Below are 5,402 nucleotides of genomic sequence, written 5' to 3'. Positions count from 1 at the left end.
GGTGGGAGCTATGGGGGAGGAGTGCAGAGTGTGGGAGGTGGGAGCTATGGGGGGAGTGCAGAGGTGTGGGAGGTGGGAGCTATGGGGGGGGAGTACAGAGGTGTGGGCGGTGGGGCACTATAGCAGCTCTTGTTTGCTTCTTGTGGGACTGAACTCCTGGAACCCTGTGCTCCATTACTGAGCTACATCCCCAGCCAGAACAGCACAACTTGGATTTTGTTAAATGTTGAAGATTTTATGCCTAGGAGTATTTTGCCTATGGGCATGTAAATGCATCATGCATTTGCAGTGATGGCAGAGTTCAGAAGGATATAGACAGATTTTTCTTAAGGCTGCCAGCTCACAAAAAAAATGACACGGAGACTTATTAATTATAAAAGCTTGGCCTATAGCTTCTTGTCTCACTAGTTCTTATAACATTTCCATTCAGCTACATGCTGCCACGTGGCTAGTGGCTTTTACTTCTGCATGTCTTATATCCTCTGCATCTGGCTGGTGACTCCACCTTTCTTCTTTCCAGAGCTCTCTCTGTCCAGAAGTCCCTGTTATACCTCCAGCCTAGCTAGTTATTGGCTGTATAGCTGTCTGTTAAACCAATCACACTGACATATCTTTACACAGTGCAATCAAATATCTCACAAGAGAAGGGGCTGTGGGATCCCCTGGAACTAGAATTACTTATGGTTGCTGAGCTACTATGTGGAGTCTAGGAACTGAGCCTGGGTCCTCTGCACTGAGGCTAAGAGTAATATCTTTTGCCCAGGTTTAGGTGTTTATTTTGCCTGTCACCAGAAAAAAACTCAGAGAGATGTCAGTGCAAATTAAAAAGAAAAAGAAGAGTCCCATGTAACCCTTCACACTTGGCTAGGAGAAATGAAGGATGGAGGGAAGCTGGCTCACACCGTGGATGAGGCTCCTGACTTACTCCACAGTCTGTCACAGCAGATGTTTCGTTCAAGTCCACACGGTGGAGAAGTGCCTGGAGTTGCTTCTGCTTTACAGAATCAATTCTAGATCAGAATTTTCCTTTGAGAGTTCCTTTGGAGTCTGGAAGATTCTCAAACAAGGGCAGGGCATTTTCCCCAAACTCAGGGAGTTTGCAAACTTCAGCTTCAATCCCATGCACTAACAGGAATACAGGACCACAGGGACCCAGCTCACCTTCTCCCTCATTTAAAAGAGCCTCCCTCTGCTAGCAAGCTGCGCAAAGTGGACAGAAAGAACTGTTTCTGGGTTAAACAGATCCACAGTCGACTCTAACTTTGGGCAAGGCCTTTTAGATGCCCCCTTTCAAAATCTAAAATGTGTTGATATTATCAAGTCGATGAGATAGCGATGAGGTGTCTGACACCAGCAGCACAGTAAGCTGGGGTGAGCACACAGTACTGTGACCCTGCCCTGCACCCTGCAACCAAGGAAGGATATACATTCCAGCCAGTGCTGAGGAGAGAATGGGGTCCAGCAGCATGTGCTGGATAAGGAGGAGAGTCAAGGAGCACGGAGACACTGCAGGACCAGAGAGGTTTCAGCTTCCTTAGGAGGCGATGTCCCCTAACTTTGGAGTGAGACTGCCACCAGGTGTGGCTGAGAAAGAGCTTCAGGGCCTGGGCTCCCAGGCTGTGCCCGATGGAGGATTCCAGAGGCTGTGCTCTTGGCATAGATAGAGGTGAGCTGGTGCCAGTTCTGGCAGGCTCTGCAAGGTTTGGGGAATAGACTCCTCAGGAGGGCCAGCTAGGTGGAAGGTCTAACGCTGGGAAATCTGAAGCATTTTCAAAACGGCCCAGGAAAGGCAGCTACGGGCAGTCGGACCTGAATACTTTAGCTGCCACCTGCCACAGTATTAGGAGGGATCAGACAGAAAACTAGACCTTGTCTGGTCTGCTGGCGTAATCTCCCCTGCCAGGGTTTAGCCATTTCAAACTATGAGTTGCTTTTCCCAGATTGCTATAAAATTCTGGCTGGGAGCTTCTACATCCAACAATGGTAAAATTGAACTCTGAGAAGGACATAAGAACAGGGCAGCAGGAAATCTGGTCCAAAATTCAGGAGTCCAGCAGCCCTCAATTCTCACTTTGGCCTTTGACACTAGAAGAACAGAGTTCATACATGATATTCCCAGCAGAGATGAGCCGACTGAGAGCTCCAGGTGAGGGAGGAGGGGAGGGAAGAGGATGTGACCTAGACCTGACCAATTCTGGTAGGAGAGTTAAGTGGGATTTAAAAGGCTTGGGGGCAAACTCCTGTCTCTTCATGTGGTAAACTGGGGCTTCAAGAGACCTCAATGGGTGGTTGTACTGACTGAAAGAGCAGATTGTTTTCCCCTAGCTCTCTAGCCTGCCAGACACCTCGCGCTCCCAGACTACCCCCAGCGGCATCGGAGAAGGGAGGCGGGTGGAGGCCACTTTTGAATCCCCAAGCCTGGATGCACAAGACCGTGTAGCGGCAAGATTCCGCCCACTCTAGAGGGTGCACCAGGACTGCGTCTCCGCCGCAGCGCCAGAGCGTCAGAAGCACAACGCCATCCGGGATGCACACCCAAACCACCACTCGCCAGAGGACGGCCCGCTCACCTACCACGGACACTGCTCCCCCGCCGCAGCTCCGCTCCTGACTCCCGCCTCTCCCGCTCTGAGAGAGCAAGTCCACGCGGGGGCGGGGCGACTCACCCGGAAGCGGCTCTCCTTCTGCCCGCCCCCACGGGCGTGCAGCCTACGCTCCCTTCAGGGCAGCCTCTGCTCGCTCGCTGGGCCTGGCCCACGCTCCGAGGGTGGAATCTTGGCCTATCTGGAGCCTTCGGGGAGCCCGAGAGCCCGCCTACCCCGCCTCTTCGGTCCATACACCATCCGACCCCTTGGGCCTCACTGGAGTGGAGAAGGCCCGAGCCTCTGGGCGGACCCTGGCTTGTCCTTCCGAACTCACCAAAGAGTTCTCTAGGTCTCTTCTTAGCCTCCAGCAAAAAACTGGCTGTTGCTCTTTGGTTAAAAAAAAAAAGGATGTTCAGGACGATAAAACACAGGATTTTGGCTGACTATGCACTTTAAAGTTGTTGCATTCAGCAGCAGACAGCCCATTTTAGACAAATTTATTACAGCGTAATTAATTGTCCAGCCCTTGATCTGTGGATGGGTTGAAAGATGTGGATATTGAAAATAAAGAAAAGTAACCACATATGACAGGGGTATCATGTTTACCTAAAATGTATACATTAAAATCTGACCAAAGGGAGCAGACTGGTGGTATACCCCTTCAACCAAGCACTAGGAAGTAGAGACAGATGGATCTCTGAATTTGAGGTCAACTTGGTCTACAAAGTGAGTTCCAGGCCAGCCAATGCTATTACATAGTGATAGCTGTCTCAACATAAAAAACAACAACAACAACAACAACAAAAAACAACAGACAACACGATTAATTTAAAAATTTAGCCAGGCAGTGGTGATGCACAAATCCCAGCACTTGGGTGGCAGGGGCAGGTGGATCTCTGTGAATTCAAGGCCAGCCTGGTCTACAAAGTGAGTTCCAGGACAGTTAGAGGTGTTACACACAGAAACCCTTCTCGAAAAACAAATTAAAAAACAAAATCAATCAAACAAAAACAACAAAAAGTTAAACAAAGTTCTGTGGACGCTCAGAGCATGGAGTCTGGGGTTTATGAGGCCAGAAACAAAGACTTGGGGTGGGGGGTGAGGCCCTGAGTGGAGGGAGGCATGGGCAGTGACTTCTCACTAGTGAGAGGGATGGAAGAAGAGCTGTGTAATACTGTAAATGTACTTAGTACCAGCAAATCTTCAGTTCAAAATGGTTAAGTTTATGATCTGTGAATCTCATTTTGGATTTGATGGAGGAAGGTCATTGGTTAATTAAATAAAGAAGCTGCTTGCCCCGGTAGGTTAAAACATAGGTGGGAGGAGTAAACAGAACAGAATGCTGGGCGGAAGAGGAAGTGAGGTCAGACTCAACAGCTCTCCTCTGGTGGGGGGGCAGACGCCTCAGAGAGACACGATGCTCCACTCTTATGGGCAGAGGCAAGAGCTCTGCTCTCTGAGGCCTAGAAGAGGCCAGATAGAAATGGGCCAAGCAGTGATTAAAAGAATACAGTGTCCGTGTAATTATTTCGGGTAAAGCTAGCTGGGTGGCGGGAAGCAGCCTGCCACTCTTATTTCAACATGGATTTTAAACATTCACTAGAAAATTTAGACTTAAAGGTGCAATATGAGAAGTCGGATGAAGGGTACATGAGAACTGCACTCCTTGTAATTCTGTATCTGAAATTATCCCAACCATTTACAAAGTTTACGAAAATAAAAACAGAAGGCCAAAGGCCACTGGATCATGATCTCAGTAATTTCTTGTAAAAGAGTTTCAACTTCCTATAAGATAGGGGGCTAACACACAAAAAGATTTTTTAAGTGTTTATTTTTATGTGTGAATGTTTTGTCTGCCTGCATGGCTATGCACCACCTGCCTGCAGTGACAGGAGGCCAGAAAGGGGCATGGGATTCCCTTGAACTGTAGCTACAGACATTTCAGCTGCCACGTGGATCCTGGTCCTCTAGAAGAGTGTCACTGCTGAGCCATCTCTTCAGACCCTCAAAGTAGTTTTGAATGAATTAGAACAAGATCCATGCTACTGAAGCACTCTGCTTAGAGATGAGAAACTTATCTTGGTCTGCTGGAAAACCTTCAAAATCCAGATGCCATTATGGGGAGGTGTAGGCTGACTGAGAAAAAGCTGATGGATGACTTCAAAGATTCTTCCAGATAGAAAAGGTTTCTCTTAGACAGTTAAAAAGTTTGGCTAAGGATGAACTAAAGACATAAAGAACTTTTTTTGTTTGTTTGTTTGTTTGAACATGCTAGGCAAGTACCCTGTTAACTGAGTCCTTTCCATTTCTATTGGCACACAAACAGCCTTATGGTGGTTATTAGATGGTAGATCTCACAAAGTAAAGGTATGTTCTAGGAAGATCTATTTGCTAAGTATTATATTATACATGGAATGAAGAAAGGATATCAAATGACCATTGGGTTCTTTGTGAAATAAAGTTGACTTAAGAACGATATAGAGCTGTGGTTAAGACCTAACAGAGGTAACGGAAATGCTGTTTGGTAGGAGTTAAGAATTAATACCTGGCTAGGCGGTGGTGGCTCAAGCCTTTAATCCCAGCACTGGCGCAGAGGCACTGGGGCACAGAGGCAAATCTCTCTGTGAGTTCAAGGCCAGCCTGGTCTACAGAGTGAGTGCTGGGACAGTCAAGGCTACTTGAAAACAACAAACATACCTGGAAGCACTTTGAAAAGTGCTAGACAAATAAAGAGCTTAAGACGTGGGAGCTAGTCATGTATACAGAGTAACCAAGGGACTCTTGGAAAATATTGGCTGTGGTTATGTTCACTCATCT

The 5,402-nt window shown here is 47.6% G+C and overlaps 1 protein-coding gene across 2 annotated transcripts in view; it reads right to left on the bottom strand.

The window, feature by feature from the left end:
• The window catches only part of Alad (aminolevulinate dehydratase), an 11,323-nt gene extending 8,621 nt beyond the window's left edge, over window positions 1-2,702 (bottom strand). The window contains exon 1 of one of the 2 annotated variants that reach the window (XM_005352623.2): window positions 2,571-2,702. The gene's annotated coding sequence lies outside the window, so the exon portion shown is untranslated. The remainder of the gene's footprint in view (window positions 1-2,570) is intronic. The other variant, XM_005352622.2, reaches the window with a different exon arrangement.
• Window positions 2,703-5,402: the final 2,700 nt, after the last annotated feature.

This window comes from Microtus ochrogaster, chromosome 10, assembly GCF_000317375.1.
Source record: "Microtus ochrogaster isolate Prairie Vole_2 chromosome 10, MicOch1.0, whole genome shotgun sequence".
NCBI lineage: Eukaryota > Metazoa > Chordata > Mammalia > Rodentia > Cricetidae > Microtus > Microtus ochrogaster.
Note: the sequence above shows the minus strand (reverse complement) of the source record. Positions and strands in the feature narration are given on the sequence as shown.